At 39.0% G+C, this 14213-nt stretch overlaps 1 protein-coding gene and 1 long non-coding RNA gene across 5 annotated transcripts in view; one reads left to right on the forward strand and one right to left on the reverse strand.

The window, feature by feature from the left end:
• Positions 1–3806, reverse strand: part of LOC117431279 (extracellular sulfatase Sulf-2-like) — an 87441-nt gene extending 83635 nt beyond the window's left edge. For 2 of the 4 annotated variants that reach the window (XM_059003701.1, XM_059003698.1), the window contains exon 1: positions 3413–3804. The gene's annotated coding sequence lies outside the window, so the exon portion shown is untranslated. Of the gene's footprint in view, positions 1–3412 lie in introns of all 4 variants that reach the window. The other 2 variants (XM_059003703.1, XM_059003702.1) reach the window with 1 other exon arrangement.
• LOC131702062 (uncharacterized) overlaps positions 1–14213 on the forward strand; it is an 80101-nt gene that overhangs the window by 17519 nt on the left and 48369 nt on the right. The gene's annotated exons all lie outside the window — the stretch shown is intronic.

Consider the following 14213-nt stretch of genomic DNA (forward strand, 5'->3'; position numbering starts at 1 on the left):
AGGTTGTGAGGTACATGTGAAAGTAGAATGTGGAACACATGCCCTATATGGTGAAACTCGTCTGAAAATGCCCATATCGATGACCTCTGTGTTCTCCCTAGTTAAGCTTCTATATAAAGTATTATATATTAAAATTGTAATGTATAGTCCTCAATATTGCTGTTATACAGTCATCTGAAATGTCTTTCTATCAGGTGGCTTGTATCAGATTTAAATGAATTAAGATTTGCTATACTATTATATCACTATATATTACAAAAATAAAGAATAGGGTGCTGTGAGATTCAAGCTTATTTTCAACAAACTCAAAGGTCACAGCGACCAGATAGACCCTGTGTGGGGTGGATATGAGATTATACAGCACCCGCTCACATCTGACAGTTTGTGAGGATTTCAGGTATTGCTAACTATTCAATACAGCTGTAATCAAAGTTGACCTTTGATCAGGCCAAGGACTATACCCAGTTTGTATTACAGTGCAGGAATTTCATGCATATGTGTCGGTTCAAAATCCAAATGTAAGTGCTGTACTTTGTTATAAACCAATATAATGCATGATTTAGTGTTCATATCGAATTTTTATGAACATGAATTCATTCCACATTTAACTTCTAAGCATTTTATTGCATGTGTAATAGCACCACTTCAAAATGTATCTTCTTCATACTGATGTCTGTGCAGATGATGAGAATTCAGCTGACCTTCGACTTCTCAGGTCTTGTGTAAGTGGCAATTTACTGGACCCCACGTTGTGTGTGTTGAGGGTGTCCACAGGCATAAAGAAGCCCTGCTGATAAATCTCCGTTGGAGGCAACCCCACGGAGAATGTCACTGTACACACACACGCACACGCACACACACACACACACACACACACACACACACACACACACACGCACACACACACACGCACACGCACACACACACACACACACACACACACACACGCACACGCACGCACACGCACACACACACACACACACAAGGTAATTCATTCATAAGGGAGTTCATGATACAGTCTGGCGTCATGTTGAATGAACTAATATAGGCACTAAACTGGTGAAAGCAACAGCTGTATTTGAGTTTGAGGGTCATTTGATAAACCTATACCCTGCTGGGACAGGACACAGGTGCATTTCTCTACAGCATCACCCTGGATCGCATCAAGCACTTATTTTTATAATGAAACCCACGATACCCATGGTTAAGGGGTTGATGCAGCACAGGGTTATTCCCAGGTGCTGTAAAGCACTCCAACAAAATCAGCCGGGCTTTTCCCAATGGGGTACAGGTTGATCAAATCAACCCCTTATTTTCTCTTTAATTTTACCTTAGATTGATATAGACACATAGTAAATGAGTTCTAAACACCAAGCAGAAGTGTCCAGTAGTTTTTAAATATGTCACATATTACCGAGACAAGCTTCCCTGTTTAACGTTTAATCTATATAAGATATATTTTCTGCTGGTAAAACAAAAGATGCTTATTTAACAAGTTGCCTAGACTCCAGTTTAAACTTTTAGATATACTTGACAAACACATACAAAAATGTGAGCAAAACCAATCACACATTTTTGGAGTCCCTCCTGTACTTTGATAAACCACGTACTGTACTGGATTCATTCCTGACTATCAGGAAGCCAAAACATCAACTGACTTACTTTTACCTCAAACTGCACCAGGGATTGTTTTAATTGAGTGTTACTGTATGTCTGGTATTTGCTTGGCATGAATGTTGGCATTTATTTGTTTATAAATGACTGTATGTCATGGATGTAACCTGAATGGAACCCTCCTGGGCTCTATGCAAATGGGAAGCGTAACATATCTTTCTTATCCTCCCTCCTTACTTAAAGTTAAGCAGTGAACAATCCTAGTCTTTACCATACATCAATCAATCTGACACTTTGTCTCAATGTCACTGTTGAAAACATGCATTCCAGTTTCCTTATTCTTATCTGCAGGGCATGTGCAGTGCTGGGTCAAACATGTGTATTAAAGTGTACGCAGGTTCTGACAAGGAGCTCTAACAGGGCTCTTTTGAGTTCATCAGAAGCAGCTTAGCACAAGACTTTTGACAGCTTCGAAAGCCAGCCTGTGCAGAACACAGACAAAGTTTAAGAAATGCTGGCACTCCTCCTGTTTATTTTTATTGGTATTGTTTTATGGGTCAAAGGAAATATTGAAACAGCATTCCTTCGGGTCTACAATATGTTTAACCCAACGCTGTCAGGTTTTAATTGGAAAGATTCATTAAAAAAAAGGCTATTGACTCAATTTCTGTGTCTTAATTTAACATACTTTTTTCTTAGAAACATTTTGCAGTATAGCCACAGTTTGTGTTTCAGACCTTCCATCTAAAATCACAGACTACGCATCCCAGCTATTTGTCCTCACTGATATCCTTTTAAAAAGACTTACTGTTTCAGATGTGTTAATCTTATGGTTGGTAGATTTATTAATCCAACGAGTTACAGTATCTGTTATTGTAATGAAATGAAGACACTGTGTTTGGCCAGATGTTTTTTCATGTTTTGAGTCAAGACACCATTGTCACACAAACCATGCCTGTCCCATTCAGACCAGTTGTATTAAACCAGAACCCTGTTTTCATTCCTGAGGTAAACCTATAGTGGGAGGTTAGGTTGGGTGCGACTGAGCCCAGACTTCAGGGCTGGTCACACTTATCAACCATTATAACCATTAAAATATAATTGTCTTGTTTCCCATTCCACCAGTCAAGTCTGCCTCAAGCCTTGTAAACAGACAATGTGTGTACAGAACAGCATATACAGTATACAATTTCAAACTGGAAAGTACTGTAGTATTGGATCGCTCAACACCCTTCCAACTATAAAGTAGCTTCTCACTGCCCAAGGAGAAAATGCCTGGCACTAAACAGATGGGTATAAAACCAACTCTCTATTGTTGTCTTCCATGTTAGCTACAATAGGTGTTAGATGAGTAAACAGAAGTTGTTTAAAATCTTCCAGGTTCCACTGTCGAAAAACAATAAAGGTTTTTAAAAGTTCAAACCACCCTCACCATCCACCAAAAGCAAAACGAGTTTAATAGCAACTTTATAGCAGCTTAGAAATACCAAAAAGGTTCCCAGAGTGTGTGGAGAGCTCAGTTTTCTTGGTTGTCGGTTTTAAAGGGGTTAAGTGTATACTTGTGTATATAAACTTACAGTATGAAAGCAATATCTGAATAGCGGAGACAAACCACTGCTTGTTTCAGAAGAATAGTAGCCATGTATCATTAACCCAAAGTTCTCTACAGTTCAGTACCTGCCTCTTACCCTGCTGACTCCACTACAGTATATTCCCAGCACAGTTACACCAGCACAGCTCACAGCAAGTGTACAGCAAGCACAGGGAAACCACAAATAAAGCAGGGCATTCACTGTACCTTGAGCACTGATCCTCTGGAGACTGACAGAAAGCAGGTTTCCTCCTGTAAAGACAGACTGGCGTTGTGGGTTCACAACACCACCACCACTGCCATCACCACCGCCAGGCTTGACTGCTGGCTTGCTGGCTGGCTTGCTTGATGACAGTCTGACTACACAGCTGTGTTTTTTTTTTGTAACAGAAAGAAAAATATATAAACAAATACGGTAGAATTAAGTAGAGAAAGGGAAAAAGTCCCTCTTTGGTTTCAATTCCCCACAATTCAATTCTCTCTCTCTCTCTCTCTCTCTCTCTCTCTCTCTCTCTCTGAGTTCTCATTCAAACAACGGCTGTGACTGAATCAGGACAGCCAGAACCATCTGTTGAAACTCGCCTGCCTCTTTGCTCTACTCACTTACTCACTCGCTCAAGAGAGAGAGAGGGGGAAAGGGCTGTACAGCTTGGACCCAATCTAAGGGCTTTCTATGAGGCAGGGGCGGAGCTTAGCTCAGACACTTTGCATTCATGAGGCTGGTACCTTTCAGATGTAATGGGGTTTGTAAGAGAGAGAGGGGAAGGGAGTAACAGTAAGGGAGTAAACTATCAAGTGGAACTTTAAAATAAATCACACACACACACACACACACACACACACACACACACACACACACACGCAAACACAAGCTAATTAATATCCCTTCGCAGAGAAATAGCAAACTGACGACTAGTAAGCTATTAATCCCCTGCAATCCACTTTGCTGGTGTGAAATTGTGAGAAATTGTAGGAAATTAAACAGCTATCAGTATCACACAGGTGTGGTTTATATGATTTTTGTACACCTGTTTATTCAGATGCAAATAAACAAGGCACATTACAGTAAGCATAAAAAGATTTTTTTCATAATTATTTCGCCATACGGGTGACATATTTTTTAAAATAAATATTGTGCAAAATAAAGGAGGCAAAAATCTAGTGTGTCGAATGACTAACCAATGATTAATGTTCCTATTCTCTCAGCGTGTACTCTATTTGCAGAAGGTAAAAAAAAGATTATTACCATTTTTTTATTACCATCTTTTTTTGTGTTTGCCTGTGCTACCAACTCTTGCAAGCAGATTCAGCATATCATTGTGTTTGCATTTACAGTCAAGTTCATAACTTTTTCCTTTTTAAAAAATAGAATACTGTTCGAGATAGTGTTGTTATCACGTATAACTGCAGAGAAAGGTGTCATACATTTCCATTTGTTAGAGTGCAGGAATACTGCATTGTACTATTTGTGTGGTACAGTTAGGTTGCAGAGATTCTAAATACACTAAAGAGGGTCACAGGCACTCTCGGAGATGTTGATTTTGGCAAAGGGCCAGTCTTTTTAATGAATTGCCACTGCTTAAATAGAAACTGCAGTTAAAATGCTATTACAGTGACATGTTATTTCAGTAATCTAGTGAACTATTTGCAGTGTAACATTATCCATTTACTTCCTCTGTAATAGTTTAGTTTTTTTTCACCGAAACATGCAGATGGTCATTCTTAAGTAGTTCATTCCCACATTCGTTCAATCTAGTGCTATATTTATTAAGAACATCCTTTCAAAGGAAATGCAGCCATTTTTATACTGGTCTGCAATTAAGTTCATTTCAGCCTTTATTTATATGCTCCCACCCACTGATCCATTACGTTGGTGTGTAAGACTGACAGTTATATGTTACTAAAGTAATTATGGTGTACGGCAGCATTCTTCAATTAATTGGCGACCCGCGGACCAAATCCGCCTCACGAGAGCCTTCCGTCTGGCCCATCGGATGTCATCTGCAGTGCTGTTAACTGGGCGTTTTTTCCCCGTTGTGTTGGAAAATCACTTTAATTTATGGGGTTTTAATGTGAAACATCTAAACAGGCTTTTAAATCGTCCAAGTCTTTACTTTCTCATTAAACAGAATGAAGAACGCTTAACGCTTAAAAGTTTCTTCATTCTGCATGCACCAAAAGACGTACATTAAACCAATTTTACTACTACATGGCTAGCAGGGATCAATCGAATTCTTAAAGAGGAAGAAAACATTGGGAAAAAAACACAGAAAAACAACAATCCTAAATATAATAATATTCAAGTTACATTTACTAACCCCCTAAAAATGAAATATTTAATATATTAGAAAGCTGCCTGTTCACAGTTTATAAAAAAAAAATGACCAGTTAAAACTAGTGTTTCTAGTGGCAAATCACACGACCATTTCCACAATGGATTACTGTGTGAGATCGTCAAAGACATTGTAAATGACACAAACTGCACTGATTTCAAAGACATCCAGCTGCACAGAACTTAGTGCACAGCAGTGATACATTCAGTCCTGGGGCCATGCTTTTATTTTTTATTTTTTATTATGGCTTCTTTTGGGAAGAAGTAGGCAGGTTTTTGTAAAAGTAGTTGTCCTTCCTTACACCTGCTAGTTGCAGATACGCACAGTTGAAAGGTCGCCACTATCTACAGGGTATTTGTGTCCCCTAACAAGCAATATTTATTGACAACACGCCATAATACAGGAACAAATGATCACTGCACTTTATCTGGTAATAACCCTTCTCCTTCCTTGTTTACAACACTCTGTATGTAAGCTACCACCAATCAATAAACTTTAGTTTAGTCACACACTTGGTAAGCACACTCATTCCCATTTGCATCAGTACACTCCATAACCTAACGCTGAATATTGTTTTTACAGTTTACTATTATTATTATTTCAGTTTTCAGATAATGACTCCTCTCCTGTAACTTCTATCTTTCCTGAAGGTTGCTGTTTAAATGCTTGCCGTTCACCCTGGTCCACTTCTGACACTGAATTATTTGAATGTATTTTATGCCTGCCTGCACAAAGTGGGGTTTAGCCCCCTCAGTTTTTTGTTCTGCCCCCCCTTCCACCTCATCATGGAAAGTCTGTCACCTCGGTCGTGGCAAATCTGCCACGCCCCCGCCACTGATTGACGAGCTTTCATTACTGAACTTGCATGCTTGTTGTGTCTTTTCAAAAACAAAGACGGTGCGAGCGAGTGTCAAAATTTTAGACAAAAAGGAATTTAGATGTCCATTTTAATTTAATAGTTTTAATAAAATTAAGATTACTAACCTGCAGTTTTAATAGCATTACAGTGCTAAATATTTGCTTTGTATTATTAAATGGCAATCATAAATTTTATCATTGTAAGTGGTTACCACCCCCCCCTGCCCCCCCCCCCCCCCCCCATACGCACATCATGAGCGCCCTGTGGCCCCCCAAGATTTGGACATTGCCTTATCTGGCCCTCCAGTGAATATAATTGAATACCTCTGGTGTATGGCTCTTCTATAAAAACATTGTAAAATTGGGTCATCATAATCTTAAAATGTCAAACACAAAACTAAAGACAAAACACTCTAGTACAGATACAGGAACATTCTAACTGCAATCCCATACACGGAGTCAATGCAACTTGTGAAGCACTTTAATCTTAGTTACAGTGAAGGTTACATTTTAACAATGTATTAATGTGTTCCAGTGGGTTTCTGAGTTTTAGCAGACAGACAGAACTTGAGATTTTACAATCATATACCACAGAATAGCCTTGCTCTTGCTACGGAAAAGCCTTAACCTGGTGAATTTCTCAGCAGGCATAAAACGACTCAATGAAGCCTCAACTGAAATGAGCACAAGCTGTTTCAGTCGCTTGCTTTGTGTTCCAAATAATTACTGCAGAAGAAAAAGAGCAGACGGGCTGAAGCCGAGTTGTTTAATTGATTTACACGGAGCAGAGGCTGGGGGCAGATGGTTCTCCAGCGTGGTTCTCATCCAAGTGAGTTTGCCGAGCAACAGGACATGCGAAAAGTTGGACCACCACATTGCTAGCAACAGCACTGTCCACTCATCTATTGATTACATATGGTGGACAGATGAAATGTCAGAAAAATCTGCAGCATTTGAGGGAAGTTTATGGAGTCTTCAGAAAACTAAAAAACTAAAAAACTAAAAACTACATGACCACTCCAGTTCCATTTGAGATACAAAGTATTCCAAATAGTTTTTTGTGCTAATACCAAAAAAGAAAAAAAGAAAAGAAAAAAAAGCTCAACAGGATCTCAGTCAGGCTCCTGTGGACCCGAAGGGGCTGAAGAAAGTTTGCTGTAATTTACTTTTCTGTTTCTCTTTGGCTACTCACAGGGGTGGCTCGCCCAGTAAAGCAACGTCATGCTAGTGTGGTTCAAATCCAGCTGGTGCACAGTTGCTGATCTTGGGCCCTTTTGCTTCCCGCAAGGTCAGGGAGGATATCTGTCTGGGCATACAGTTTACCCCACTGCACTGCTATCAGGTGCCCAACGAGTCCAGAGGGATTCTTCCCAGACTTGGTCCTTGCGTCCAGGGTTTAGGTTGACCGCTGGCCTTCATTCTTTCTGCTCAGTAAGTGGGATGCAGGGGCAAGGTCACATTTATATGGGGCTTTTCAGATTGGGTACAAAATCAGGAGTAAAACTGATAAATTAGCTCCACCTTACGTTCCCAGTGATGGTCACTGGCATATGACACAATCAATTGTTCCTCTCCAAGGGCTCAAGCCCCAAATCTACATGGACTCGGTTACTGCTTGCAAACATCCGAGAACTTGCAGCCAGAGGAATATAACTTATACTCAGTCATTCTCAGAAAGCACTTTCATTAACAATTACAGACTGACTTGCATCAGATGTCTTTATGCTACGATTTTTTTTAAGGTTTTTGGCCCTTTGCTCATGTGGAAAAACCTCCTCTTTACTGTAATGTAGGTGTTTCCAGTAAAATGCAACAAGTTTAATAAAAATTACAGGAAACTATATTTTCTTCATCCTGTTCTGCTTGCCTGCCTTATGAGAGGTAATTTAATATAAACAGCTACTAAATTTGTCTCACAGAGCAGCAGAAAACAGCTGTCTGCTTTCTGATAAAGTAACATTCCATAAGGCCATGTAATGGAAAAATCAGACATGCAAACTCAATGGAATTGTAGTGTTAATTTGAATACAATTGTCAGACACTGTGGATTCATTTTAAGGTTAATTTAACTCACCTACATTTTTTAATCTGTACTCCCAAATAAAGTCTGATGCTGCCATATAGCAAAAACCAAGGGGATGGCATTTGACCCCTTTGTTTCAAACAGGTTTCCAGTGCCAGTATGCTACATTCAAGGTTATTGATGGGGGAAAAAAAAGAAAAAACTGAAAATGTACACAGATGTATAGAGAAGGCATTAAGGCACTGAAGGATTAAAGTTATTGTTATTTTTCGGGAAGGTCGGGATGAAAAGGGGGAGGGGGGGTGTATTTAAAAATTCATGGATAGATTTGAGCTGAGGCACTGGTAACTTAAGAATCCTCATACAAGCTATCTCAGCAGTCCCTTTGGATCTCCACTGCAGAAGCCACAGGGAGGAAACTTTGGAATTCTTTTTTCTGTGGCATTCTGTACAACCCTGGACAGGCCTGCCTCAGAAAACAAATTGACACTATAAAATGTGTTTACTCAGGGCTGCATCACCCTGATACTTGTCAACCAGAAATGGCATTACAGTTCTAAATTACCTCAGAAAAGATCAATAGTTTATTTAAACGCACACAGAAGCAGAAGAAGAAAAAAAAACAGAAATCGCCATAAGGGAAAGGCTGTTACAAGATTTATTTTAAAAGGAAGGAGAAATAAATGAGAAACAAGCCAGCAAAAGCAATTCTCGTGGGTGATAGATTGGGCACTCTTTTCTTTTTGCAAAGCAATTCAGTTTTAGAGAAACTTTAACAGTACATCATCAGTGGACGATCCATTAATAGCGATCTCCTTCAGTCAAAGGTGCGAAATTCATGCCTTCCCTACCGTGGTGAGCAATCAGGGGCATCTCTCTAGGCCAGCAACTGAGGAAAATGTGATTAATAGAGAGGTGCTCCTAATATAGGGAGATCTGCACATTTACATTTAAAGGGCCGACAGTGTGGTCTTAATGGTGAGTTACAATTTCATTAAAAACACATCTGACACAGGAGTTAAGCATAACATCCGACACATTGGGCTAGATTCTCAACCCTATTTACTCCAAATCGTCATTACATTAGTGCATTTTTACAATTACGATTCTAAAACAAATAAAAGAACATCCTGAGACACTTAACTAACTGATCATTTCAATGTTTGAGGTGCTTAGTTCTGCTTTGGTCATTTTATTAGGTATTTTATTAGGTGCTTTTTACCTTTCTGGAAAAAAAAAATAAAATTTGAAGTTATAAACTTTGAGAAAGTATTCCATTGTTTTAAAGGGGAAACCTACGTACAAAGATATGCAAATCTGAACAGAACTAAAAGTAAATTAAAATAGGATATTGACCAAATATGTACAGCAGGACCGACTTTCACGTTTTAAACAACATGATTTTTCCTTCCGACGATAAAGAAAACACATTTCAGCTGATATCAATAATTTACCAGCTTCTTTATAATCAGTCAGTTATTGAATTCTCGCTATTTGTTACACAAGTAGAAGAATAACTTTTGTGCGTTTGCCTCCTATACCAACATGTTTCTTTTGTAACCCCTGCTGATAAATCGTCCTTAAATTAGTCTGCATAACAAATACTTTTCCCTCAGCTCAGTATGCATCTCTTACAGACAAAAAAAACCCCTTCCTTTCACCCATGTGTTGTCAAAGTGCAGATATTTTAAACCCGGGTGCTCCCAATGGTTTTCTAGTTGAAATTGTTCTTTTTGTGTTGTCTGTCACGCTACTGAAATAGAAAGTCACATGCAAACAGACCACCATGACTACAAAACACTACTGTATCACCATGGATACCTTTCACAAACAAGTGTCTTCATAGACGTGAATAGGATGAAAAGAACGTTTTAAATGCCTGTGTCTGTGTGTGTGTGTGTGTGGAGAGAGTCCAACCACTTTATTAGGCACAGAAAGCCATTTGAGATCTACAGGTCATGCAGTGCATAACGCCTGAAGCACTAACATGTTTATTAGTTGGTCAACAAATAAGTACAAGTTAGAAAGCTGGTGTCTGCGCATCTATGTACCAGACTGCATTTCTAACCAGGAAGTCAAGGAGCAGTGTGCTACCTAGTTCAAAAGAGAAAGGAAAATTGAAAGGTTATATAAAATAGTGGAGAAAAAGACAACCATACCAATGGTATTCAGGTATTCAGTTACTCAGCCTTCATGAGAAGCAGCCTTTTGCTTTGAAGAAATTCCGCTCACCTCGACACATAATGGGAGCTTTTAAAGCAGAGAGTAATTATTTTAAATCACTGGTCTCTCTCCTGCTCAGTGGTTGATGATGGAACAAGCATTTAGGTTGGGAGTTATTATCGTAAACACCATTTAACCACAACCTTGAGTACAGTTTTATTCAGCATAAAAGCAACAGGATTAAGCAACTTCATCTAAATCATTTGTGAGGGGGAAAAAAATACCTAGAATTACAGATATTGTACTTCTCACAGCTGGCACTGGAAGTGTCCATTTTAAGCTCAATGGCAAGTAAGGAAAAGTAGTGGAGATGTTCAGATACTAAATTACAAAATCCAGCCAATTTTTGCAATGTCCTCACCTTCCAAAAGATCATCGTGGACCTTATTCAGTTTATGAATGGGCATGCCAAAGACTGTATCCCTGTACAATTTCAAATTAAAGTCACTTCAAACACATTTTTTATAATAAGGTTAAATACTCATTCTTCCCCTTCCTCCAATTTCAGCCAAAATCAACATTACATCCCCAGGGGTGTTAACAAAACATATACATCAATAAATGTGTTAATAAACAAAAAATTGAACTTCTTGGGAGCAAAATCTAGTACTTCTTTTTAGTACTTCAGGAACAAAGATATGGAAGTAAGGACCCCTTTCATCTCCTAGGAACCCTGGGCCAGCACAGCACTGACCCAAAACCCATGACTCACTGTGTGGAGACTCACAGAGGCACCACAGCAGATAGCCAGCATGTAACCTGGAGTTCACCTGCCTTGAGACAGCCTAGCCACAGGCCATCTGTAGCTTATCCAATGTCAACGGAATATTAAGAGATACAATATCTGACCCATTCTGTGACCTTGGGTCACGATGCAGGACCTCCATGTCCTTCAGTCACAGTACATCTCTCAACATATACATGGCTGCAGGAACTTCTTGGGTTAAAATAACATTGAAATGTTCCCAAGGTATTTGCATAGTGTAGTCAATTGCTTTAAATGATGATGAAGTGCCTGTCAAAAATATTTTTAATTGTGAACACCAAACTAATTGACTGATGAGATTTCACTGCTGTTGTGGCCGGTGCTGTATTTTTGATCGATGCTCTGTTGTGAAAAATTCAGCACTTACCTCCAGGATAAAACAACAACAACCACCTAGGTCTCAGCAAGACTTATAAATGTAGGATTAAGTGACTTTACTGTTTCGTTTCTTTTTTTTAGGCAGAATTTGTCTTGGTTTGTTGATTGGGGCTAACTCCATAAATTCCATACATTTCCGGTGTTGGGCACTTCCAGTCTCCACATCGGTCTAAAAAGAGTGGTTCTAAAAGAAACACGTGCTAAAACAAACAAGAAATGTCTCAGTTTTCTTACCGTCATATCAGGACATCTGATGCTGTTTCAGGAAGTCTTCTACTTTCACTGCAAAGCAAATCAGTCAGTAGGGGAAGCAGCTGATTGGTTATGACAGGAAAGAAGTCGTCGAAAGGGCTAGGGGGGACAATCTCACTCTCCGGGTGTCTAAGGACGCACAGTCCCTAACATCAAGTCTTGCAAACAGAATGTTTTTTTTTTTTTTTTTAACATAGCATAATACCTGGAATCATGTTTCTTAAAATCTAAACACTTTCTTTCAAAACAACACATCTAAGACTTGTGTAATGTACTTCCATGATATGTAATGCAAGGTTAAGCAGCTTAAGTGTCTATTGCAGTTATTCTTGGAATCCTATTTTCAGCAGCATAATTGAATAAACAGCACTACAGTATAATTTATTTCATGTGCTTCTGACTCACCAGTGTACTTTTTTGCTCTCAAAACACACGTGATCTGTTTAGCTTGGTCAAACAGTTTGCTTGATTTTGGGCCGGTCCAGTGTACAGTGGTCCTCCATTAAAGGTCCTGATATTCAAAGTGACAGCTTGACAACATTCGCATATGGGAACACCAAGATTTATACTGAAATGTTAGGTACATTTTTTTTTTTTTTTTAATGCAGCAGCATTTCAGTAATAGATAAGTCAATTGATCACATGTTAACTGTAGCTTTTTGGTCCGTGCACAGTATAGTCATGACTGTTTATTTATAGAAGAACACGGCTGCATGCCAAGTATTATGGGCAACTCTGAAAAGCTGGATATTTACATGGAACATTCATGGCTTTACTATGTAGGCAATGCCAGGGCAATTTACTCCCCAAGCTGCCCCTTCAGTCAGCCCTGCGAGACTGCTGATAAAAGGCTTTCTCTTTAGTTAACAATTTCCACTGCAGTTTTGAAAAAAAACACTCACTCTGCCAAAGAATACCTCACTTAGCCATTAAATGGAAACAAAATTTGAAATCAGATTCTACCAATAATGCCACCTGCTGTGAATAGTGACAACTCAGCAACCTGTCACAACAGTAACATCAAACAGCACTGACAGCGCCAACTAAAATAAAGGCATGTCATAATTAAAGTTACATTGGCTCCACACACAGGCTTGCATATTTCAGTTATATGAAACATTAACTAAGAAAAGTTTAAAAACTTTTTTTGTGATATAGAAATAAAATTTTGAACACAGGTACAAACTCAAAATTATAATGATGAACTGCCTTTCTGTCATGTCATGATATTGAGGTAGAACTACAACTCGCTCTTGGCCAGCAGTATCACTAAATCCCAATAGAATCGTAGCTCTGAGGAGTAAAAGTGAACAAAGGCTGAGCAAAACGACCTTTGAGATTTTAGAAAATAAATGCATGGTCCTTTCACTCTCTGACTTTCCAACATCTAGTATAATGTCCCCAGATAAAACTGCCTCATCAAGTGAGGACCTAAGCGAGGTGCTCTTTAGTGTAGGCATGTCGATTCCATCAGCAAGGAACACATGATGCCACTGTGTCTGTCTTGAAGGTCACAGCTCCACTTTAGCTACCCTAGCTGCATTCGATCAAGTCTGCTCTCTAACTACGGTCCTGGTTAATTTTATTTATGTTTTTGTTTGTGTGTGTATGCTTGTTTTGTTTATTTGTCTTTCACCAGTGCCCTGTAGTAGTCTTCGTTTTGTATAAATAGTTAATCGGGTGTTCATGAGCAGGCATTTATACTAGGTTGGCTGCCCGTCTGTGGATATGGAATCAGTAATGTATGAGCGCACAGCTTGCCTGCAAAGGGAGACTGCAACACAGTTCAGGTACGTCTAATCTCCTAAAAAATAATAGAGGATTATAAACGAGATCTGATATCTTAATGAAGGACCCCTGGAACTGCACGGCACACAATCCACATTGGTTTCTTCCAGGTATTTAAGATAACAACATTTTTTGCCTGGCTATAATTTCTAAAAACTGTTTTCCTATCCTTTGCCCTCGATCAATGGTATTTTGATGCCCTTCCTAACACAGTATAATTTACCATACAGAAGAAAGTCTGCAGCCAACTTCACAAAAAAGGACGGATCACAAGACAGTCACAAGTGTAACTGCAGTTAAATAAAATCAGGTTGAGACAGAAAACCAAATAGATTTTTTGCGCTGCTACTTCTCATCACCAGAACTTTAAGGATGTACAATTTTCCA

The sequence above is a fragment of the Acipenser ruthenus genome, chromosome 29 (assembly GCF_902713425.1).
Source record: "Acipenser ruthenus chromosome 29, fAciRut3.2 maternal haplotype, whole genome shotgun sequence".
In the NCBI taxonomy this organism is placed as follows: domain Eukaryota; kingdom Metazoa; phylum Chordata; class Actinopteri; order Acipenseriformes; family Acipenseridae; genus Acipenser; species Acipenser ruthenus.